This window comes from Zonotrichia albicollis, chromosome Z (genome assembly GCF_047830755.1).
Source record: "Zonotrichia albicollis isolate bZonAlb1 chromosome Z, bZonAlb1.hap1, whole genome shotgun sequence".
NCBI classification, from domain to species: domain Eukaryota; kingdom Metazoa; phylum Chordata; class Aves; order Passeriformes; family Passerellidae; genus Zonotrichia; species Zonotrichia albicollis.
In genome coordinates, this window is record NC_133860.1 from 48,880,507 (window position 1) to 48,907,266 (window position 26,760).

The 26,760-nt window shown below is 37.8% G+C and overlaps 1 long non-coding RNA gene across 1 annotated transcript; it reads right to left on the minus strand.

The window, feature by feature from the left end:
* LOC113459421 (uncharacterized) lies at positions 1 to 20,809 on the minus strand. Its single transcript, XR_003380623.2, has 5 exons — positions 20,337 to 20,809; positions 13,864 to 13,913; positions 3,579 to 3,638; positions 3,270 to 3,346; positions 1 to 2,976 (listed from the first exon to the last, which is right to left on the minus strand). It is a non-coding gene; the product is annotated as an uncharacterized LOC113459421 (long non-coding RNA).
* Between the last annotated feature and the right edge of the window lie 5,951 nt (positions 20,810 to 26,760).

The window sequence follows — 26,760 nt, forward strand, 5'->3', positions numbered from 1 at the left end:
CATTGCTAAGCTCAGATAAATCTCTCCTGGTAGCTCATTCAGAATAATATTAGCACTGAGAACATAATACAAGGGATTTTATTTCCATTTTATTGTCCTAAAATTTATACAATCTTATATAAGAAATACATCATGTTAATATTTAAGCCAACCAAAAGCTTTTGCATAACCAGATATTGTTTATTTCCTTGACTGTCATTACCATACAGATTCCCAATGATAACCTTGGAATTCAGGATTTAGTAGATTCTATTAATTTTCTTTTAGATGCTCCAGCAATTTTGTCTTTCATTTTAAAATATGCTGTATCTGCAAACACATCACAGCCAACACTGATAATAGTTTATAAATAAGCATTGTTACTCATTTGCATTTTGCAATTCCTGTAAAAGATGCATTACCCTTCATTATTCTGTTCATGAACCTGATAATAATTTCTACATTGTCTTTTTTAATTGCTTTCTGAGTTCACAGCACTTCTTCTACATAATAATCTTACATTTACATTGAATTCTTTATCCTGAAAGATACCAAAGCCCTTCAAAAAATGTGAGCTGAATTCTATCCTCTGTTTTATCCAAGCACCCACCAGCTGCAAAGAAATTGAAAATCTCTGAGGAGATAATTTGATAACTTGAGTAAAAGAAAATTGATCACTTCAGCAGAAAATAAAGAACTAGTTCAAACTGGTAAGAAGTGGCCTCCTGTAATTTAATTTATTTTTCTTCTGGGATTGCTCATTTTTTCATAAACAGGCCTCCCTAGCCTGCCGGAAGTTCACATTTAGGTAAAAGATTGTCATTATCAAAGATTGATTTTTCCTCTAATTTCATGCCAGTTTTCACTGAATTGCTTTATCTCTGCTCTTATATCATGTTCTGCTTTTTTGTAGGCACTGAGTTTTTCATAAGCTGTTAAATAGATCCAATAATATGGCAGTTCTATGTAATTTCCCATTTACCATATACATGGTGGATCCATCATTTTAGTCATCATATTACAGAATTTAGCCTGATCAGAGTATTCTTGTAGCTTTCGCCAAAAATATTCATATGCTCTCCAACAGTATTTTATGAATCATGTAACATGCATGCTCTAAGTTTCTTTTTTCAGACCATTGTATTTGCATGCTATGCAATCTAAAAAACTGCATGAAAATGAAGATTCTATCACCATCCAAAACACAGATTCTGGACAATGTTTTTTAATTGTGATTAATTTTTAATCAAGTGAATCAAGTAAAATAAAATAAAAATACTAAAAATTAAGGAATTTTCCAATACTATAGAATATAGTGAGGAAAGCAAAGCAGATGGGTTTTCTGAGGATTTTCAGGACACAGACTTCTTATGGATTTGTTTTTGTTGTTGTTGTTGTTTTAATTTATAAGATTGTTTTATCAAAGGCTTCTTCAAAGGCTATATTTCTTCCAATGTCTAAGGAACAAATAAGCACTCCTTGCATACATATTTTTGTCTGCAAAAGGATGACACTGAAGACTAGATAAGTGTTGAAGATAGTCTAACAGAGCCATGTTTTTAAAAATTGATGGTCAAAAACAATGTCAAATGGTATTTCTAAAAGCAATTTGCTTTTCCAGCAAATATTTTTCACTTAATTTTTGTACTGATTCTAGACTTCTGCTGTTCCACACTTGCAGATCTACCATGTAGTATAAGTTTCAAAAAAGCTCTATAAAGTAGGCATGAATGTCTCCCTGTTTCTTAAAATATTGCAGTGATCTCCAGTCTTGGTCTACCAAAATATTTGTTTACAAACAAGTCACATTGAGCACAAAGACATGGCAAATGAATCAAACAAATGCAAAAGTAATTATTCTTTAGAAAGATAATACCTTATTTTGTACGCATCTTCTTACTTTCCTTCAGCTAGAAGGATACAAACTTGATGAACACGTTTTAGAAATGTGCTTTATAATACACTGAGAACTTGTTTGGTCTGATAACAAAAGATCAAAAAGCACAGACAACAATGCAATTGCAAGTTTAACAATGGCATGGCAAAACGGTTTACCCACACATAAATATAAATGGGGCACTGGGAGAGGATATTTTTTTCTCATGCAAAATTCGTAGTGAAGCACTGTATTATTTTCTTAGAGTGTTAATGGTTATCTTTCTTAAAGCTCCTCTTTTGTGAGGTTTTTGAATCTCACTGAACTCCTACGGCACTTAGAACACACTCCTTGCTTTTTTGCACATCCTAGTACTGCTGAATCCACAAAACAGGAATCAAATGAAAAATCACAATACCAAGATGCTTATTCAGGTTTTGTTACTAAACTGACTGGAAGGTTTATGAACAAACATGTTCAAAAGTGAATATAAATAATGAATATTCTCAGGGTAGCTCAGTATATCTCATCTCCAGATTTGGGCGTCTATGTCCTCTCAGACACATTTATTTTAATTTTAGAAGTCCACTCACTTCAAATATTTTTCTTAGCAAGAGGAACACATAAATCCCAACACCTTTCATCATATATGCTGGTCTCCATGTTTTTTTCTCAGATCACTGAATGACTAACTACTAGTTTCCACAGAGGTTTAATAAGTATGGGTTATGACTGTATACTGTTAAAGTAGGAGTAGAACGGGTTTTCAATTGAAAAAAAAGTATTTGAGTAACTAATATCTTACTCATCTTTAGATTTTTTTTTCACTTTTCCAGGAAGAATTCTTATACCTTTTTGCATGAGAAATAATTCTGCACTTGAACGTGCAGCTGTTGTTCATCTGGGCAGTCTTGTTTCTGATACTCAGGAGAGACCTGCCACAGATCATCAGCTGTGTAAAGCCCTGAGGGGCCACATATGCCAAAAAGAGAAAATGTAATTGCAATTCACATGGGACTGTGAAATGCTAGTATAAAAGGTCACAGCACATCGTCATTTATTCCTCAGTAGCTGAAGTCTGGAAGGAGAAATCTCTGTAGAAATGTAGAAACGGTTATACCCTAAAACAATAAGAGAAGAATATGAGAGGTCACAGTAGAAGCATCTCAGAGGTGCAAGGAAGGAAGACTGTGTAGGAACTTAATTATCATTCACCATTACTGAAGAGGTCTTCTAAAACCTCTGAGGAAAAGTCTGCTCAAACACAGATGTCCAAGATACTGTCTAATTTATTGTGCAATAGGGTCCAAAATAATTTCTGTTAGGGAAGTCTCCACATCCATTTATGCTAGGGCAAATTGCCAGGTAAAATTGCACAAGAAACAGCAGGAAACTTAGACTCTATTTAACTCACCTTTTATGATGATAAACTCTTTTATACATCTTTCTTTGCTCTCATTCACCTTTTCAGCAGTTTCTTCCACTTCATACCTGGAGATATTGAAAGCAAACAGGCTCAGAAACCATTAGATGGTCTGTTTTTAATTTTGGGGATGTGTCATTTCTTCTGGATGGAAGCGCACAAATCCTAAGGGGTCTGGAGTGCCATGAGATTGTCAGACATCAGCCTGCTTTTCAAGCTCAGAAATCATTTAACAGATTACATTTCAGACAATGAAGTTACATACAGTTAAAACAGACTGGAAATACATATAGCTTTTACCTTTTGTAATGGAAAATGAATCAGATTGATTTTAATGGGTCAGAGGATGTGTAAAGCACCCTGCCAAAAAAAAAAAAAAAAAAAGGAAAAGTTTGAAGGAGGTAGAAAAAGATTAAATTAAGGAAAAGACATTATACTCTAAAGTTTATCCTACTTTTTTTAGTTGCATATTGTCAGCAGTTGGATTAAAATAGATTTTAGAGCATCTGTTTTCTGAAAATATTGTTTTAAACCTGCATGTGTGCAGAAGCATTAACAGGAGTTACAGGAATGAGACAATCCTAGGAGAAAGTAATAAAAAGGTTTGCCTCAATGCAATATTTAAAAGCTGGAACAGGCCATTTCTCCCCTACAAGGCAATTAATTGATTATTGCCCTGTTGCAATCAAAACTTACATTTGCTGTCTACCTCAGCTTTCGAATGCCAAGATAAATGGGGAATAGAAACTACAGAAATGTCATTCCCCCTTCCGGTCCTACACATGCAGTGTGAAACATTTCAAGTGCATCCTTTGAAGGTATTATGAAGGTTTTCTTGATACTTTTCAAACTACTTTTGACTGGGGCTCTGCCATCACATTACAAACTTTTAGAAAAGTGTCAGGAATAATTCAGACCTTTCAAAATTTAACAGAATATCTAGACTTTTCTGTGTGACTCAGCCACTTAAAAGTTTGTTTTCACATTCACAAGGGCTAGAACCTCTTCTTTGCCAAAACAAAACCAAAACCTGTAATACCTATGCTTTCATACCAACTTTTAAGTACTATGTTTTTCAGTATAGTTTTTTCTTAACCCTGTTCTGAATCTGACAATGATAATATTATCAACAACAGCAACTGTTAAAGATATACATATTCCCACATATAACCTTTTTCCACATGTGACATCAACAAATACCACCAAAACCACAACTATGAATTTGAACTTCAGACCATGAGAGAAGAAGAAAATATTATGAAATATAAAGCTGCCTTTGCATGCCAAAACCTATCTCAAATTCTCCTATACATCTGACTAAATGACTAAATTGATTCAACTACTTCATAATGCTACTTTATAGATACTGAGAGTGTTTGTTGAAAGCAAAACAATTTACTGCGGTGTTGACATAGGACTGCATTTATGTAAGCAGTCAAAGCAGACAAGACAATCTATCACTATGGGGTAGCAACAGGAGTCTCTGTTGTAAGGGTTCTTGAGATGGCATCTTTAACATCTGCCCCACAGACCACTCCTCTACAGTTTCTACAATCAAGCTGCCCCTGGTTTTACAGGTCCCTACCAGCACAAATATAAAACAAGACCATAGTAGAGGAACATATACACAACTCAGGCTGATGGAAACCAGTTCAATCTTCCTCTAATTGTCCTGCATATGAGGTCAGACTAGATTAATATAACAACCTAAAATTTTCTGGCTTGTTTTAAATCAGGCTCTACTGTCTAACTGTAATCTGGATGATCCAATCTGATTCTCTCTTGTTTCAGCACCTGCACAGTGTTGCTCTGTAGGGGGATACAGTATGAAGGTGGTACAGCATGTAATCTTATCCCCGAAAGACTTGCAGCTGAATCAATTACTAAAATTAGGAGCAGGCCTGATCTTAACAGGCCACACTTGTAGCCAACAAGAACAGTGGCATAAAAGAGTGGATTGGGGGGAACTGAAGTCAGATGATTACTGCAAGGACCAGGAACAGTCAGTGCATAGAGGAGGTGCCTATGAGAAACACTGAGGAGAAAAAAACTCTAAGGATATGGAATCCTTGCACTATAATGATAGCAGAACTCTTTATATATAAGACAACATTTCTCAGGTTTTCCCCATACCCTACCATGAACAGACTGGCTGGTGCCTCTTCAGTTGCCTGACGGTGCCAAAGACCTGCTGTTATGTTCCCCTAAAGCCATCTCTTCTCCAGGCTAAATGGTCCCTAGTCTGTAGAAACCTGCTACCTTCACAGAGCTGTTGTCGGCCTTTGCTCCCAGGACACACCACAGGCTCCTCCTATCCACCATATCCTACAAGCCAGTTACAGAAGAAATCTTTATCAGCTGGTGAGTCTCCACCAGGTACAGTTATAAAGGGATCTGTTCCTTCCCAGGTGTATGACTTCGCATTTAACTTTGTTGAATATAGTTAATTTCCTGTCAATCTATTCCTCCAACTTCTCCAGGTCCCTCTGGACAAAACTGATATCCCTTGTCTGCTGTTTATGGAACACCTTATATGCAAGCATTCCATAAACTCCTCCATGTTAACAATCAAGGTGCTAAGCAGGGTCAGTCCACGTGCTGCCCCACTTGTTACCAGCAACCTGGTAGAGTGCAACTCATTTCAACTCAACCTGCTGAGCCTAACAATCAAATGAGTTTCGTACAAATCTGACTCAGACTGTATCAATGTAACTTGGATAGAGCATTGTGGAAGACTGTCAAAAGCCTTGCTGAAGTAAAGGACACCCATTTCACTCCTGATGATCAAAAGTCTGGTTATTTTTTCACATAAGGAAATCCAATACCTTTGATAAATCAAGGTTAACAATCACAGGCACAGAAACGGCTTTTAGTAAGAGTCATTCTGTGACCTACCTATCCTGGATTAAACTCAATCGGGTCTTTTTGGTAAGGAAAAAGAAGTGCCCTTCTCTGTGGAAATAGTATGGCTTTCTCTATGGCTGAGAGAACCAATAACCAGCTAGAATCGCCCTACAAATCCATATATTTAAGAAAAGAAGCACAGCCAAAGCTCTGTCTTGTTTCTGGATTTGAAATGGTGGCTGGGCAGGGTAGGGGAGGCTGTGGGGCTGTCTTGGTTTAGGGCAAATTTTGGAGAGAATTTTCAAAAGGGCTCTTCTAGGAAAGCAGATTCAATTGGCCTTTCTCTTTGGTTTGGGAGAAAATATTTCTTTAGAGAAAAGTGGGAAAAAATCTGTTTATAACAATAAAACTAAAACTTTATTAAACAATAAAACCTCTTGTTGCTCTAAAAGAGATGACAAACTCAGAAAGTCCTCTCTCTGGGTTGTAGCTTAGCTTACTCAGTCTTTTATTAGTCTTTCTGGTGCTGGAACTGCCATGGCCCAGGCCTGGCCCGGTGGGCCACAGGTGTGGGCCGCTGGTGCTCTTTTGGTGTTCTGTTTAGAGCAGGTTTAAACAGGTTTAAATAAAAGGGGGAAAAAAACAGTCTAGCTGAGGAACTTTGCCTCAGCTAGCTAAAATTAATTAAAACAAGGGAGATCTCTGTCCTGCAGTCTGTCCATCCACAGGCAGCACAGTCCAGGCAAAGAAATGTGGAGGACTGAGTGCAGTGTCTGAAAACAAACTGGGGGCTTCTTCTCTCCCCCTTTCACTTTCTTAAACAAGTCTTAAAGGTGCAAAACTTATTATTCAGCATAAACAGAACAAGATGACTGGGGATAAAAGCATCATGTAATCAAACCAGGATAGGGGCCAAGGCTAGGCCGGGCGCAGATGCTAACATCCTGCCTCCACTAAACCCTGCCCCACCAAGCCCAGGGAGCAGCTCTGGGCTAGGCCTGGCCAGGCCATTTCCTGCTGCTGCTGTAAGATTAACTCTTTCAGTACTCTAGAACTCCACTTAAAAATAGATAAACCTGTGGGTGCCACTTCTCCCAAATCAGAAAAAAAGGCAAGTTGAAGAGATGTGAAGAGAACAACACAGAGACATCAATGTCAGTGAAGAAAGAAGAGTCAAAGCCCAGATGGCAGGGGAACGAGGAGATGCCTTAGTTTTGGGCTAAAATTCTCTTGAGAATTCTATGGTGAAGATGTAGTTGACACATTAGAAACTTTTTCCCTTTAACTCATGGAATGCATCGGGAGGATTGAGCGTTCTAACCACAGCCATGAGCAAAGGCACCAGTGGTGAAGCAAGAAGATGTTGAAATAGCTGGGTTTGATGAGAGGCTTGAATAGACAGAGAAATGAGAAAGATGAGAAACCTTGATGCAGGGACAGAAATAAAAAGACCTCTTTTTCTCAGAGATGGATGAAGAAAACTTCTGTCTCTAGGCTAGAACAGCTTACCCCTAAAATTGCACCCCAATAAGCTGAGATGACCCATTGTGGTAGTTGTGAGAAGACTATCAAATGTGAGAAGGAATTAATGTTTGTAGATTTCTGGGTGGCTGCTATCCATGAAAATTAAAACCACAAGAGAACTGTTTCTTGTGGAAAAGTCTCCATGGCATGGCAGGAGGGACTCCTGTCCCTAAGCAAACTGAAGACTATTTTAGAGGTGGCAAGCTGGCTGAAAGTCCCAGATTTTGTTTCTTAACATTGTCAGTAGGAAAAGAAAGAGGAGGTGGGGGCAGGGGAGGAGAAGTGTTCTGAAGGTTTATTTTGATTCTTATTATTCTTCTTTTAGTTATGTTAAAAAAGTTTTATTTATACTCTTTAAAGTTTTGAGCCTGCTTTTGCTCTTCTCCTAATCCTTATCTCACAGCAGAAAATGAGTAAATAATTTCAGTGGGTGTAGTGGCATTTAGCCAGCACTCAACCCACCACATTAACTGGTGCTGTGACTCAGACTGGCAAACCAAAACCAATACACTATCATAGTTTCAAAGCTGGTTGACTATTTCTACTTCCTCAGATAGTTATTTTGGTACTTTTTGATTAGATGTGGTCAAGGGTTTGACACTGGCAAAATGCCAGGCACCCATGGTGTTGCTCATTCATGCTCCCCTGCCATAGATGGGCAGAGGAAAGAAAAATTGAATTCTGGGTTCAAATTCAACAAAATGTTCAAGAGTTGAGATTGGGACCAGGAGAAAACATTCCAAGGCCAAAACAAGCTCAACTTAGAAGTACAAAGTAAATTTATTACCAAGAAAATCAGAGAATACTGAGAAGCAAAATAAGAGATTAAAAAAAATCCCTTTTTCCTCCAACCCCTCCCTTCTCCCAACCAAAAGCTCAAGGAGACAGGTGGCAGGGGTTTGGTCAGTTTATCACCCCAGATCTTCTTCCACTGTTCCTGGAGAGGAATCCTTCCCCTATGAGGCTGTGGGGTCCCTCCCACAAGCGACAGTTCTTCATTAACTTCTCCAGCATGGCTTCAATCTCCTTAGCAGCAGCACTCCCAAAGCTGCTACAATGTGAGTCCCTCCCACAGGCACACAGTCCTCCCAAAACTGCTGTGGTGCAGGTCACTCTTCCAGGGTGCAGTCCTCCAAGGACAGGCTGCTCCACCCTGGAAGCAGGGACCCTCTCTCTCCACCAGGTCTCCCAGTGGATCACAGCCCCCTCCAGACATCTACATGCTCCAGCATGGGCACCCCCCATGGACCTCTGCATCCCTCATGGATCCCCAAGGGCTGCAGGGGCACAGCTGCTTCACAAGAGTCTCACCATGGCATGCAGAGGAATCTTGGCTCTGGTGCCTGGAGCACCTCCTCCCCTCGCCTCCTTCTGCACTGACTGAGGTGTTGCCATGTAGTTTTCCTCACATGTTCTCACATCCTCCTCTTCTCTGGCTGGTAAACAAAACCCGTGTTTCCCTACTGTTTTGATTTTTTTTTCCCAAGTACATTGGCACAGAGGTGTTACCAACCTCTCTCATTGGCCCAGCTTTGGCCAGCACCATGTCCATCTTCAGAGCCATCAGGGATTGGTTCTGCCAGACATGGTTGAAGGTTCAGCAGCTGTTCACAGGAGCCAACTCTGTGGCCACTCCACTACCAAAGACAGACCATGCAAAACCTACATAAAAGTGTAATATTGTTTCTCCTTCAAACATCTCAGATATTCTCCAATTTTCATTTTTTTAAAGATGCTAAGGAGCAGCCCTATGAAGATATTGATCAGCTCTCTCAGAAACCTTCAAAGAAGCTTGTCCATGGATATACTATGGGTCAAGTTCACCAAAAGAAACTCTGGCTTGATCTGCATCCACTTTCTTCTTGAATCTCTTCACAAGTCTTTGCTGGCAAGACTGAGGCTATGAAAGGCACTGAGTACCTCTGTCCTGTTTGCATTCATGCTCATTAAATCATTTGCCCTATGGAGAAACAAAAAGAAAGTGCCCCCCTCAACTGAATGGCCCATTCAAGGGAGTATGAGGATGAAGATCCAATTGGACAACATGATAGTGGATGCCTCCACAGCACCTCCCACCCCTGAAAAAGGTATGATTGGTCTTGCAATGGAAAGCAGAAATTCCACTCCCAACAAGAGGGCTAGAGCAGGGACAGTGTATCCAGGTATATCAAATGTCAGATATCCAGTGTATCCAGATATCAAATGTCAGCATTTTGTGGGGACATCACTAACCACAATGGCATATACAAATATGTGTATTTTTAGTAGTAATATTTATTGTCATCATGTATAACAATGGTGACAAAAACAACAAAGAAAACCTTTGCTCTTACTTCTTGTTGTTAGTTTATATTTGATGAACCACAATAATGGATCTGGATTTCTGAATACTTTCCGACAATTAACAAAAAACTTAACATTTTTTTTGTGGTCAGTATTATTTGCATCTGTATAAAAGTTTTTTTTTAATTTTTTTTCATATTTACTTGGCTTGTATGTAATGTACTGCAATAACAACTATAAAAGAACTGCTTACCTGTACAAAGCCTCCTAGTTGCTTACAGTGGCAGACTCCAACCCCTCTGTCACTAAGAAATTCTGAGTGAAAGTTTTGTGCAGAAGAGTGACACTCACAGAGGCACACTAGTAGGCTGCATACTTTTTACAGCATTGTTTCTTTATTATTATTCCAAATTACATCTGTGCTGTCACCGATGGCCTACTTTTTCAGGGGGTTGTGTGTTTTCATTTCATCTCAAGCATCACTAATTCTTCAAGGAAGCAAAAAAATGAATTCATTTGTTCTTTGGGCACTGGCTAGCTAGTCACTTCTCAGACTGTAAGATGCTTGGTAAAAGGAAGAGCTGTTAAAACTTATACGATAAGTCCATAAGAAAATCTCCAGTTTATAGTTTTAATACATGTGCTAATTTGGAAAACAGCAGGTGAGTAGCAGGCCATTGAAAGCAGATACTTGTATGTTAACAAATATCAGGTAATGATTGTATGCACACAATTTTTTTCAAGAATAATTTACTCATTGTTTTGATTTATTAAATTTCCACCCTCTGATGCTCATCTGTGTCTTCAGAAACTACCATTTAAACACAAATTAGACCTTTTCTTCTTTTTTTTCTTTTTTTTTTTTTTTTTGTGTTATTGGAATCACCTGCAACTTTGCCTCTTTATAGTGTTTTTAATTTTGTCTACAACCAAGACTTTAATGCTGTGATGTATATTCCAAAGGTACCGAACTGTCCACAAGGCTTTTTGTGGGTTATTCCCAAAGTCTCTGCTGAGAGCTCTTTCAGCTGGATGCTCAGTTGCCGAAGTCTTTCCGAGGTACTGAGGTTCCTCCTGGGGCTGCAGAGTCGCTCTGCCCCACATTGGGCACCAAAATATTGGAATATAATCCCAATATTACCAGGTAGGTTGTGCCTGGGCTTGTCTGACCCTTGCTGCTGGGCTAAAGGCGGCAACTGTGGTGCTTCACCTCAGAGACACTTTTGGCTGGCTGGGTGTTGCAGCTGGGCACTGAAACAAACCCAGGCTTGTAGAAACTCAGTTTACCTCAGGTGGAAGGGCTTCAGGCTAGGGTGAAGAGGAAAAGGAGACGGATTCTGCCGGAGGGTTAATATCCAGAGTTTTATCCCATGGTCACAGAGGTCTGAATCTTGGTAACAGCTCCAACAGAATACCAAGCATATGGTCCTGGCTCAATTTAAGCCCAGGGACAGGGGGAGGAAGAGGTTCTCAGGGAACAAGGGACACATAGACAGGCTAATGACCCCAGGCCTGGATTGCACACTTTGAACTTGACCAACCACACAATGGCTTTGCTGAAATGTTAAGACTGACTGACAGCCCAGCAGGGGGCAAGGGGAAGGGGAAGAGAGGTATTGGCACACCTGGGAAGGGACTAGGAAGTCTAAAACAGGAAATTGCAACACACTGCAACACTATATGTATTCAGCCCACATTCTAAAACTTGAGTGCTTCTATCTTATATGTAAACTTTTCTATCCTTTTCGTCATGCCTTTCTTACTGTACATGTCATTTACTTATGAACCATGGGCTTCCCTGTTCTAATTTATTAACTGTTGAAAGAATTATGCCAGTGATAGCTCTGCAAGATTAGATCCTGTGTTTTAAAAAATCTCCCTTACAAATTATACCTCCTTGCAATTCTTATACTAGCACTGCAGGTTCTGTGATTTTCTTCATAAATGAAGGCAAACTCCTTACTCCATTAAAAGGATTGGTAAAATTCCTGCTGAATTCAGTGCAAATAGATTTAAACTCTCATGTCTCGGCTGTCAAGTAATAGCTAGCACCTCCAATGATAAACACCTACTCTTTATTTTTTAACCTTGGCAACATAAACAGGTTAATGTCAAAGTACAATCAAATGGCAGTTTAGTTTGATGACACCACCACATCACTTTGATTTGTAACTGTCTCAAGATTTCTGCGCTTTTTAAAATTTTGCTCTTTTCACACATCAGGTATTCCGGAGTTCAGAAATTAATTTATGGAAGATGGAAGATAAATGTTGCACTTCCATGAAATTCTGCAGTGTTACACAGTTAAAAAGCACAGTACCAGCAATTGTTTTACCCTTTGAGAATGATTTTTTTCTGTGGCAGTGCCTAACATATTATGGCTGGTTCTGCAAAGCCATAAGGTTTCCAGCATGTTCATCACCAAGTGACATCAATCAAATATTTGCTGCCAAGTGCAATGACTTTAGAGGCACTGGCCTTCACACAAAAATTTATTCTATGATTGAGTTTCATAATATTAGCATTAGATAAGCAAAACAGTGATGAATATTGGCTAACTTGATGACTGGCTAGGTGGAGAGCAGTGGATATGTATGTCTTGGCTGTATCAAGGCTTTCAATACTGTCTTTCATAGTATCCTTATAAACATGCTGATTAGGTATCAGATAGATGAACGGACAGTGGACTTAAAAAAGGATTGCCAGGTAAAAAAAAGGGTAGTGAACAGAGGCACAACGTCCAGTCACTAGTGGTATAGCCTGGGGACTGATACTGAATCCAAAATGACCTGGATAAGGAGAGAGGGAATCCTTAGGAAATTTGAATATCAAATAAAATGGGGAAGAGGGACTGATACTCCATAGCTATGTTGCCATTCAGAGGGTTCTGGACAAACTGGTGAAATGGGTTAGAAAAAAAATCACAAGAAAATCAAATTTTTTCATATTTCACTATTTCCTGGGGAAAAAAATCAACTGCTTCAGACTAATAACCCCAGTTTATTCTGTTTATCCCTGCCCCAGCCATTCTTGTAAGACTCAAAGCCACTTCTGAGAAGTCTTTAATATAGCTAACATTAGCTACATGAATTGTGACATATGGCTAAGCAGAAATGCTACCCTCCCTCCCTACATTCTTTCCTCCTTTTCTTTTCCTTCTGATATACAAGGAGACTTAACTATTCTACTCTCTGTGGAACATAATGTTTGCTACAATACCAAATGGTACAGCAGATTTCTGAAGCGCAAGGTAAAATTCTCTGAATTTTCTATAATAAATAGACCTTACAGAACTCAGGATCATAGCTATTAAAAAAAAAATCACATCCAGATGATATAAATCTTGAATTGCAAGGTCAAAAGTCTTGCTCAGTAATGGAAATGTGAAAAATATTTACAATGAATCACTCACTCACATACCCCTCTCAAATGAGCTGGGATATAAAGTATTACATTACCCCATGTTTCAAACCAGCTTTTTTTTTTTAATACTATATTCTCAGTAATTTGATCCACAAACACAGACTATGACTAGATTTTTGTACAAGGTAACAGGATAATATAACAGCATCATGCAATAAACAAAACCACCTTAACCAGAGTGTTCAGTTTAAACTATTGCATATTTTGGCACTGTTAAAAAAATAACAACCTATAGGAACCTCTGCTCAGAGGTTTCTCTGATTCTAGGCATTTTCCCTGACATTATATTAGAGTGTCTTACATTTTGCCATTTTTCCATTAATAGCTTCTGCTGACACTCACAGTCCAGAGCAATAATGTTCCAAACAGCTAGCAACAATGGCAGAAGCATGCTGTTGAAAGATGTTAACAAAAAAGTCATACATTTCTGTGCAGCAATTTTTAAAGAAAATATCAAGGATCAAATCTAGATTTTCTAATTCATTTAGACAAGACTTTAATGAGGACTTACCTGATATATCTTCTAGTGGAGAAAGTGACTTTCAAAAAGTATTTCCCAGCCTTGAAAAACATAACAAACAAACAAATAAACAAACAAACAAAAATTACTTCCAACGCAACATAGTGGACTGTAAATGTGACTAAAAATTTCAGACTTAAACAAAGATGGATGAAACCTTTGCAATTTATCCGTACAAAACCAAGCTACTTTTCCCTGAAATCTTAAGCTGACAAATTAGTTTTTAGCAATAATATTAGCTGTAATATATAAGGTTCAAAATTTTAAAACAAGGTATTTCAACAATAAACTTTCTTATAGTCCCTTCAGATTTTCAGATGTATGACTGAAGTACTTCCAATGCTGATAAACATGGCTGTGTGGAAATGGCTCAGATTCTTCTCCTCTTAACATCTTCTGCAGTCCCTTTTGCACTAACTGAAGCAGTACACCCCTCATGAACAGTACATACTCATGAGAATTCACTGGAATTTGTTGTTAAAAAAAAAAAAAAGAAAACAAAAAAACCCCAGAACTTAGGATTTATTCTCTCCTACACCTAAATCTTCCACACTGCTCTAAAGCTTGGTGAAGAAAAGGCAATCAATGGTTACCCTAAAAAGTCAGTAAGTAATTTCAATATTTAGATTTCAGTAATACTTAAGGTGAAATTGTGTTGGACCTCCATTTGGCTGCATTCTCTGTGCAGAGTACATCATAGGATTTACTAAGAAAAATCCCACTTTTGCCTTTGTGAAACACCATTTCTGCAGGTTTTTTACTACTGGTCTTAGTTAGACAAATTAAATGTCCTAGACAAATTATATACATACAACTCACATAAGTACATAACAGACATAAAATGTCTTCTTTTATCAGGCAGACTTTATTTATTTATTTATTCACCTATTCACTCTTTTACATATTTGGTTCTGTGCTAGAGAAGCGGCTAAGGAGGTGAAAGAACATTTTACCAGCACATCACTGTCAAACCATGAATGGTTTCAGTCAAACTGTTAAGGCAATAAATGCCCTAAATCCTTTCCCTGAAATGTTGAAAATCTGAAAAGAAAATGAACAGCATCAGCATGACCTGAAGTTAATGCTTTGAAACTGAATTAAAACAGAAATCTGTGTTTAAGTGGAAATGCATCTGAGACAACAAAAACTAACATCAGCAACTCACAGGTGAATGTCACAGCCTGCAGATACATTGACAGTTGTACAGACAAGAATGCTAGGCATAGTATACCTGGTAAGTCTACTAATCTTAAAAAGCACCAGAGCCCTGTTCAGCTTCTCATTCAAAACTACATAAGAATAGTTCAAAAATTTTCATGCACAAATTTTATGTTTTGAGCTGTCTGTTTAGATGGGCAATGCTAATCACTTTGCTTACAAATTCTACTTTTGCTTTCATATTGCAATTGTAATGCTGTACATTATGCTGTTTTATTCTAAACATATTTATTGGAATTTAGGTAATCAACAAAATTTAAAACAGCAACTGTAGGAGCAACAGAAACAGAAGTTTTCTAGTCTGTCTGTCTATGAATATAAGCAACTGACTGTTTATGAAACAAGCCAAGAAACCCCTGTGAGATAAGTCATATGACTAAGCCCAACATCCATGCTAGTGCATTAGCAGAGGAGCAATTATGCTTCTTTTTTAAGTTTGCAGTAACAGCCCATGTGAATCCAGTATAATCCTGTAGGTTTCTTGTTTTGATTGGCATAATCCCTAACAGCACCTTGTACTTCTTGTACAATGAAAAATGACAAGAGTGACTTTTTTGAGGCACAATTATCTCAAGTCATAAAACTGCACACATTATAGCATCTTCAGGGAATAGCTGCACTACTGTATCAACTTCTGCAGACATACATTTAGCATGGGAATATTTATTTAAAATACTCTTTAACTCTTAGTATTCTTTATTATACCTTTGACATACATCAGCTAGAAAATATTGAGACCACAAAATGAATATCTAAAAGAATGTGACAAACACTTCTCAATAAACTTGGAAGGTTGAAAAGTCATTTAGTCTGCAAAGAAGACGGGGTTTTAACTACTATGGCTGTTATGGTAAAATCAAAATCTAAGTAGTATAAAATTTATTGATTCATAAAGGCCTTTTTCCCTTCAAGGCCGCCCTAAATATTATGCTCATAAATAGGTGCGGTTCTTGATCTTCAAGCATTTTTTTCTCTGGCATCTCTTCCTTTTCTTTCATAATTTTCTGATTCTGCATTTTCCAGCAGTCATGCCCTATACACAAACAATGCAGTTATCCTCCGGTTGTTTTAATTTTCTAAGTGTCTTTCTGCTGATGAAACCCAGTCTTTGGAGTACTGAAGTCTATATTCTTGTTAGTACAACTTCAACAATTAATACTACAAATTTTCCAAAAAGCATTGAGCAGCTAATCTCAAGGTTTCACATAAATCATAAAATATGACATTTTACTGCAGTAATCCACAGTTTAAAAAGAACAAAAGAACAGTAATTTGTCTTTGAAATTCTATGGCATCTAAATAGAAATACCAAATATTGCTAAACTTAAAATTTTTTAAAAAGCAACAAACCTGTCTCCTTGCCAAAGACATAATGGGCTATTCTATTTATAAGCTTTTCAAAAGCTGTGCCTGCCTAGTTGCTATGTGTGTCACAAGTGTCAATGACCATAGCCTTAGAAATCTTTCAGTCAGAGCAGAATTATCATTAGCTTACAGATGAAGATCATCTGAATCATCACAATTGTTTAAAGCTGTCTGCATTTATTTATAAATAAATGCAACATGTGCAACATGTGAGGAGGCTGGGTGCATACCAGAAGAGGTGGTGGGGAATATCTGACAGTGACACTAGGCAAATCCCTGGAACTATTGCTAGGCCACGAAAATTACTCAAGAGTGATGCTAGCCCGATATTTAAATATCAAAACTCACTGAATTCTCTGGCCCTTAAAGCAAGCCTGGTAAACTGTATTCCTAAGGAGACGTTTCTAGAGTTTCATTTATATGCCTTTTGCTCCAATTTCCCATTAGTGCAACCTTTATCTCAGAGTCTTCTCTGTTCCTGCTCCATGGTGAACTATTCTTGTGCACTGGTCAGGTAATGAACACTGTTCCATCTCCCCATGGGAACAGTGTCTATGGCTGGAAAAGAAGAAAAATAAATCTAAGGTAGCTTACACGTCTCAGAGAGCCAGGGACTTAAGCTAATTACAAGCTGAACTGCTGTATGTGCACTTTTGAAGCACCTGCCCAACTCCATTTGATTGAAAATTTCTATCAAATTAATCTGAGAAGTATTTATTTTATGCATTTTAAGAACAAACGCCTGGCAATGAAAAACACAGGATAACAATTCTTGTGTTGAAGGTATATGCCTGATCTTAAGCAAAGCTATAGTATAAGCATACCCAAAGTGGGCCACAAGGCTATCGCAGTGCAAGAAATTTAAACTTCATTATATTTTATGAGTTTTAGTCCATAGATTTCATAGTCTTTCACAGAAAGATTTTTTTTTTTTTGAATGGCTATTTAGATTATTTTTGTGTGAGAAAATATGCCATCTCCAGATCCTCCTTTATGACATAATCTGGGCATATAGCACATTCAGGTATTCTGGTGTTGTGCAACAGCTTTGTATGCCACCTGTCATCCTGTAACACACAATTCTGCTTAAACCATTAATATTTTGTGTGGGACCAAATGCATCCACAGACATAATAAATACACTTAAATATAAAGGAAGTCTTACACTGATTTATGGAGAGAGAGTAAGGCTTAAAAAATTCTCAAAATTATTCTTTTATTTTTTGGAACATGAAGACAGAAATAGACAATGAAAAGTGGGTTATTATTAGAGTTTGGATTGTTATAGTCTAGATAATTAGAGTATGGTAGGACAAAGCAAATAAATGTTAGACTAGAAAGAAGATATGATGTAAAGAGATTGCCTGGGAAAATAACATCGCTTAAAAAATCCTCATATGTTCTTGGAACATAGCTCCAGAACTTAGCTTCCTAAGCTCCACAACTTGAGTTGCCATTTCATACTGTTTAGACAAAGCACCAGACTTCTGGCAGATTCATTTCAGATGTTTTGTTTCCATTCTCTTGTCTTCACGCAGATTCTGCATTTTATATTTCCTCAGGGTGAGACTCAGCAGATCTCTTAAGTGAGGTGAGTAGAGGCAAAATGAACAACCAAACCACCACAATACTTAGCAAAGCATAGTAAATCATCCAGTGTGGCATTTCTGAAAGAGTAAAGGATCTGCACCTGGGTGGATTTAGGGCAGCAGGAAGTTAGGTGTCCATCAACCCCATCCGTGTATCACTAGCCCAGTTAATCACCACTTAGGAACTATTAGGCTGGACAGCATGAGCTCTGTCAATCACAGTTGGTACAATGTAGTGCTGAAAGTGGAGCAGTCACTAAGGATGGCCCTATTTCTAGCTAACTTGTTTTGGCAGAATGTTTGTGTGCATCAACAGACTGAAATGTCAGAGAGCTGAAGATGATGTGGGTGAACGTGAAAAACCAGAGAAGACTGCAGAGAAAAAGGAAGAAACCAGAATAAAAAGTGAGCAAGTAAATATAAGGAAGAGCAGAAGATTAAAGGTATGAATCAATGCTGTAAATAATATTATTAAAACAAAGACACAGGAAGTTTTCCACTAAGAATATATTTCAATTAGGTGTTAAAGGCAGGATAAGCATCAATAAAAATTGATCATTCAGCTTATTAAATTCTTTGTGTCACAAGTGCCCTTTAATCACTTGTTATACCACCCAGTACTCTTCCGTAGTTTCTCTAATACAAAAAGAGGGAAAGAGGCAATAGAAGTCCCAGGTGTGAATAATTTTGTACCCTCTGATAAGACATGCACTCCACTGAAGCTGGCCATTAACAAGATCCACAAAGCTCATAACACTTAAATGCATATTCATATCTCTGTCTGACTAACTAAAGCTCTAAATAATATTAATATAGATATTTTGTATGTTTACTAGGTGTTCCTGTTATACATAATTACTACCTTTTTTTCACTTTCACAAACAACTGAAATTTGAGAAGTTTAATCCTTTTTCTGTGGTTTATTATAATTGAAGGTTTGTTTTTTCCTGGAGTAGGGGGTTCATTCTGAGTACATCTATGCTTAATTACTATGCATCTGTAGTTAGCACAACAAAGTAGAGAAGGTGAAAAAGACATGAACAGTGGAAAACTCTTCAGGGTGCAGATAAAATATTCTGGACATCGGCACAAGGGTTGCCCCTTAATTTCTTTAAAAGAGAATGGGAAATAGGTCTCTTCTCTCCCTAAACCAAAAATATTGTCGACAACTTAGTTATTTAAGGAGAGTGAAACATGCCAGAATGGCATGTTTACAGTAAGCAAATTAGCTCACACCTCTCCATTTCTGTTGCTTATTCTGAATCTATGTTTTGTTTTTCTTCTCTTTCTTATCGTATAAAATGCTCAGAAAAAGCATGCAGCAGGTTTTTCAGTGGGTATATTGGGACAAATTTGTTAGCCAGTCCATGCAAAGAGATGTCATGGACATAGCAGATAATTCCTTTGTGGTAGAGACATAATGGAAAGATCTTGCAGAAGTAAAGTTCTGAGTATGTCATGCTAATTGTAAATGGCAACATTATCTGGAAATTGGTGTAATTTTATCCATAACTGGTTTGAAACTAGCAACCACCATAACTACTTTTAATAGCTTCCTTTAGCTGGCAGCTAGCTTTTGAAAAGTGATACACACAACTAGATGTCTCCTGAAAGACAGAGCAGAGTCCATTTATTTTCAGGTTCATGTCACGTGGCAGCACAGCCACTGAAGGTTTGGAAGTCAGCATTAAAGGTCATCCAGTCCAACCATTTCCTTCAATGGGCAGGGACATCTTGAAACAGATCAGATAACTCAGAGCCCTGTTTGAACTGATCTTAAATATTTTTAGAGATGGGGTATTTAAGACCTCTCTGGGCAATCTGTAACAGTACTGTACCACCCTCATAATGAAAGAGTTCTTCTATATATATTCCTTTGTAGTTTAAAACCACAACCTTGTCTCCTATTGCTACAGGCCCTGCTAAAGAAACTTGACCCAATCTTTCTTATAATCCACTTTTTCAGTGACAAAAGCATTCTCTCCTTTAGGCAAAGCACCAGCTTTCTCAGCTTTTCCTCACAGAACATCTGTTCCAGCCGATTAATTTTTTGCCCTCCTCTGGAGCCACGGCAACAGGTCCACACCTTCCTCGGTACTGACTGCAGACCTGGCAATAGTACTCCAGGTGGGGTCACATGAGAGCCGCCAAGGAGGAGCTGGTAGTTAGGAGCTAGGGGAGTTAACATAACATCTTTACAAAGATTAGTAGCTATTTCGCTCTTTTAACGCTATTTTTAGGCCGGGGCCAGCAGCCCGTGTAAGTTTCTGCAATGCTGTACAGCATACCTACCAGGAGAAAATCTCCCAAACAGCTCTGGAGCGCTATGGTTCCCTGAGCACAGCCTGTCACACTCATAATCAGACTGTGTTTACAGGAGCAGCAGCGCTCTTGCATTTACAAGCTGCTGAGCGGCGGCCTGGAGACAGCACAGGCGCCGCTGGGCTGGGGCGGGCACTCCCGGGCGGGCACTCCCGAGCCGGGGGACTCGGGGCCCGAGGCACCCGCCCCGGGCGACTCCCGGCGCGGCGGCGCCACCTGGCGGCGCGGCGTGAGGCGAGGCGGGCGGGGCGCGGGCCGTGAGGGAGGCGCTGCACCGGGCGCTGCTGCCGAGGCCCGGTCCGGCCTGGGTCTGCCGCCCCCAGCCGCCGGCACCACCCGGGCCCGGCCTTCGCCTTTTTGTTTCACCAGAGCATTACGTCATATCTTCTCTCCAGGTGGAGGTAGCCTTGATATAGTATTTAAAGATTCGCCCCGCTGATTAAAATTCCTTGTTCTGTGCTCTTCTGCTTTTATAGAAGCAGTGAATTCCAACCCTGAAATATGTCAAATGGGAGAGAGATTTCTGCCTGAAAGACACAACCGGCTTCATTTGCCATATTCAGTGAGCAAAATACATACTGTTGGAGCAACACACAAAAACAGAACAAAAGGTGGTTTGAGAGGTCCTTTGTTCTTTTCAGTCCTAAAGGAAAGCTTTTGATAGGAAAAAATAAAATAAATTTTAAAAAGCCACCTGCTATCACAGGTGTCAATTCACCTTAAGATAAGAACTGCACCAGACCTGTCTTATTTTAGTCCATGAACACAAAAGTGCTGCTGGCTGAATCAGATTTGTTTCAGTGGTAGGATGTCTTTAACAAGGTTTTTGCTATCATCCCTGCAGTACAGCCAGGCAGGAAACATGATGGGCTCTATGGGAGAGAGGTGATGAGTAAGGCAAACACAACTTCATGGATTTTTAAAATGCTAGTTTTTGTGAGTTACACATATTTATTGGCATTTTTAAAAAGCAGCAAATACTACAATTCCTTTAAGGTTTTAATAGTGGTACACAAGAATTAAAGATGAAAATAAACCTATTTCCTTTTCCTTAGAAATATGATGTTACAGCTGGCGTTTTGATATATGCATTTCTGATTTCATGGCAGCATTTTCTCCACTCATCGTGCTTAATTTCTTCTGAAGTTTAACTCAGATTCTAATTTTAACCCTTTTGACTCTGAAAATTAAATACTAGGGAGAAAAAGACAATTTCATTTATGTTTGAAACAGTAGCAATTAAATTAGCTCAGTACTGTACAAATTCAGTGATAGAGTGTACATTTAATGATGGTTACAGTTATTTGTATACCCATATACATACATACATATATATATATTTACACGCACAGACACATGCCCACACACTACATATACACCATAGAATATCTATTTGGCCATACAGCTTTTACCTCCAGTCAGTAAGATATAATCTACAAAATTAATCAGGGAGTGAAAGACTATAGTGGAAGTGCTAATTTTTCAGTAATAAAGTGAGCTTCTAAAGATAGACTATATCCTTGCTCGCATCAGAAAACTCCAAGACATGGTTTCTACACAGACATTTAGTGATTCTTAATAACATGATCTTATCACTTTTTGTTATTTGAGTAACTGGAAATTCAATTTTATCCTGCAGCAAAACCAAAATAAATATATAAGCATATAAGTTAGGATAATAGTATTTCTTATAGATTGAATTTTCTGGGAACTTTTGATAGGAAAATTGCAGTGATTCATTTGAATTCAATATAATGTTTTGTGTGGATTTAGCTTGATTAGAAACTGAAAAATTGACATAGTGTTTCAGGCCTTAATCAGTGCAACTAATAATGTGGCATTAAGACTCTTAGGCTGAATCAAATTAAGAAACTACTAAGGTTTTTTTCAAGAAAAGTCTTCTTATGGCCCATCCTGAAAGTTTTAATTTTAGCATCACTTTCCTTCTTTTTTCCCAGTTATAGCTTAGCTTTCCATCTGGCCTCTTTTTCTGAGCAGAACCAGTAGCAAGCTGTAGCAGAGGGGATAGGTCAAAACAGTGTATCCACTGAAAAAAGTTCCAGGGAGGTTTGTCCATAATTAAGTGTCCATTGTTAAAAAGGTGGTCCTCTCCATCCACTATCTAATCTTGGCTTGTCCATCTTCTCTTTATCACACTGCTCCATAGCAGCATCATTTAGACACTCATGGCTAAGCTATGGGTAAAAAACAAATTGTTTGCATTGAAAATGACCAGACATAATATTGAATACTCCACTTGAGAGAAGCAAAGCTTACTCTACTCTACTGAATCTGATTTAACTTCTATGGTGTCATATGATCTACAGCAGTCAACTTTATCTGCTGAGCTTCTGTGTGTCTTTTCTAGGTCTGGTTTGCAGTTTGTTGTTAGATCCTGTATGTCCATGCAATTTACACAAAAGTTCCCTCCTCAGGACATGTCAGTGCCTTTTTCTATTGCAACCTCAACCTTTGTAATGATTGTGCAAAAGATTGTACACACTCCAATGATGTAAGACCACCTGCCTTTCCTGAGTGAAAGCTAAATTACTTGGTATTGGTTTGAAACACATTTCTCTTCCTGAAGATTAGTTAGCTCTGCAGTGGCTACAGTATGGCAATGTGCATGTATGTAATGCAGTTTTTCAAGTAATGTACAAAAAGTAAATTATGACAAAATGTGATACAGTAGTAAGTACCTAAAGTTATAACTCCTTTTTCTATCTGATTAAATAATTCCTTATATTTGTATTTCTGTTTTAAATGTTATGTTGCTACTTCTCAAACACAAAATACACCTTTCTTGTTCTTTTTTTTATAGGCAGGTGGTGTTACTTAATTTGTTATGCAAGAAGTGAGAAACGTCATATTAGTACTTCCATGAGATTATGGTTTGTGTTCAAAGAAGCACTCAAAGTAGTGCAGGGGCCCTTTTTTCTTTTGTCAGTGTCTGCTTTGTAGGCTAATGGACGGAACTATATAGAGGAAAAAAACCACTGTCAGTTGCCTCTGCCAATTCCCTAGACAAACAGAATCTAGTGTGAACCAGCAAAACAAGCCTAGGCAAAACCCACAGAGCTACAGTAGACTAGATTTTGGGAGTGTTTTTTTGTTTTGTTTTGTTATTTGTTATTTGCATTAGGTTAGGGCTTTGTTTTGTTTTTGTTTTTTAATTCAGCCCACAAGATATGATAGAACATTGTAAAAGCCAAAACAGATTCAATATAGTAAGCAGCTGTACAGCTTTCTCCCTTATGGATTAGCTAATAATATGTTCTGTTATTTTGGGAAGAAACAGGTTGTTTTCTCTTCATGTTGCTCAGACTGGCAGTGAACATACAGAGAGTACTATTATGGATCTCAGTGGGAAGGTGGCAAAAGGAGAAACTTAACATAATTACAGAATTCCTAACATCCTCTTATTGTATTTAGCCTAGTAAGAGTTCATTTTTTAAAAATCATTTTGTTGTTTTTCACAATTGGACTTAATTCAAATTTTTAGTGAGTCTTGGGCTTAATGTAAATCTTCCAGTTTCAAGACTCTCAGGACCACCTCTGAAAATATCTGAGTGCTTGAAGGAAAATTGTATTTTGCAAATACAAAGTGCTCCACAAATTTTAGTGCACCCTGAGCCCTCTCAAGTAATTGAGTTCTGTGTCTATATGAGCTACTGACAAATTCATATCATTTTCTTCATGGTAATCTAGTTTCTCTTGTCTCTCCAGATTACACCTGTCTTTCCCAGTATGGAGGTTCCTCATAGATCTGAACAACTGGGAAATTTCTATGCAGTTTCACTTTCTCACTAAGATTAGAAGGAGCAAATTAGATCTCTGATTTAAGATTATGACAGTCTCTGATAACTACGAAACAAGTGCTCAGATGGGTCTGCATATACACCTTTCTACTGGAACCATAGAATTCTGTTAAAAAAATAACTTCTAACACCAAGGAACAAAACTCTTCAGCAGGACATCTCTTGCAAGTAGTTAGTAGAGAAATTGGAGAGTAGTCAAACTAGGAAAGAACCAAATTCTATCAGCATTCATTTTCTGCCAGTCTTTGAGAAAGTGGAGTGCCCTGCTATCATACTGTACCAAATGATACTTTAACTCTTTGTCCTTATAAAATATTACACCATCTGTTGAATCTGTCAGCTGTAATGGTTGTAGTATCATGATGTCCTTTATTGCATATTTTCCCATTAGAATTAAAATTTAAGTTTCATTTTAATTTATGTCAGTGCATTTTTATCCTTCTGATATCCTGATAGCCATCATGGCAAGAGTTACATTTTTTTTTCATTGTATTTTATATTTGGTTTTAAACGCTGTGTAGACAGTATAATTCTTGCATTTTTTCCATGACTCTTTTCATTACCAGCATTTTATTCTGATGGGTTTTTTTTTTTCCTTTCTATCTTCTACTTTTAGATTGTTGGAAATAAATGAGATTGGTAATTCCCAAATTCTTGGTACTAGTGATCATATGAGCTTTTATAAATATTATTCTTTCTTGAAGGTAAAAAGTGCTGTATCCAATGCAAACTACACTGACCTATGCTTGACTGTGTGTGCAAGATAAACAATTGAGAAAACCAGTGACTCTAGCTCAGCTTTCCTTTTGGCATATGGAAATAATTCCAAACCCAAATCTCCTTCAAGATGTGTGCAGGTAATAGGAACAGTGATGTGTCTTAAGTGCTGTGTACACCAGGCTGGATAAGGGGGCGAAACCAGACACTTTACTCTGTCTCTGCTTTTATAGAATGCCATGCTGTAAATGTCCTTAACCTGGAAACTCTCTCCTTTCAGTTTTCCTGGTGCTTTGTAGCTCTGTATTTAGCCTAAGTGGGACACTCTTAAAATCCTGCTCTCAGAACTGAAGGTAATGAAAATATTAAAGTTTTAGTGCTTATGATGTCGTTTTCATATTTTTTTCCTTTTGGATCAGTGTGTGGTTAAAAAAACAAAACGAAACAAAAAACTCCCGCCAACAGTATTTTAAAATAAATAAAATGCAATTCCACCATTAAAACCCAAAACCGCTGTATTTATGAAAATTAGAGAAAGAGAAGGAGAGAGAGAAATGTCTTCTACGATAAAAATCATCTAATCTAAGATAATATCATTTCCTGGTCCAGCAACTTAGCTGCAGCCTGGCTGATTTCTAAAAATTCAGAACTAAAGAAGAGAAAGGGAAAATTAAACCCCTGGCTCAGTAAAAATTTTCTGTGCTGTGGGTTTTGACAGAGTTTAAAAATAAAACCAAGACAAGGTAAATCTAGGAGGGAATTTCTTGCTGTTTAAATTGCACACTGACCCTTTAAACACTGTTCCAAACACTATAGCCTTAGGCACAGCCACAAGGCATAACCATGCCCTGTAGCTGACTTCGTCATGGGTTCTCACCTCCCTGCCCAGCCAGTCCTGAAATATCTAGCAACTTTTCTTGCCCCACTTTTGATATGCTTTCATATATCCCAACATAATGAAAAGTAGCTGCTACTGCTAGTGCTTTTTACACAATGAAATACATTGGAGAAGTGAAGGTAAAATAAGCTTTGTTGATTTCCCACCTAGAATTCAGACAACATTTTGAAAATAAGGTTAATTGCCTTATATGCCACACTCTCTGCATTTTCCCCTCACTTGTACAAATGCCCCTCCAATTAAAACCGTGCAGCTTTCTAGATGAAAAAAATTACTTGAACTATTTATAACCCCCTGGTGAAGACTTTTAAGAGCCATTTTTAATCATAAAATGTATTTGTGTGAATCTAGAATCTCAACATTTTAATAGTCAAGCAGAATATTTAGCTTGTAAATGTAGTATTTTAAATCTGACACAAGCCTATTCATGACTTAAAGAAATAAAACTTATCCAAGCCATAAATCTATTTTTAGATGGTATTATTATTTCCTCCCTGTTATTTCATTCTTTACATGGTTCTCCACCTTCATGAATTATTAATGAGAATATATAGGGTTTAATTTGTTCATAATATCTTGTGTTTTCAAATTAAATATAAAATTAAGATAACATGTTTGGGCTGGCCTTCTTTGTTCTGTGCCTGATCTGTGGTACACATTTATGTATTTTTATGGCCAAAATTGATATCAGTCCCATATCCAAAGATATTAATACACTTGGAGTAAAATAATAATCTGTTCCTAGGATACATGTTAACCTACTGCAATTAAAAAAGAAATCAATGTTCTTGACTGCCTGAAATATAATGAGCAAGCCCTACTTAAGAATATTATAGTCACAATGTCAGAGGTTTTGTAGAATCATGATAGCAATCAGAAAGACTGTTGAAACGATGTTCTATTCTTATAACTGTCTTTGCTTCTTTGGTAATGTCCACCAAAAAATAAACAAACACACACA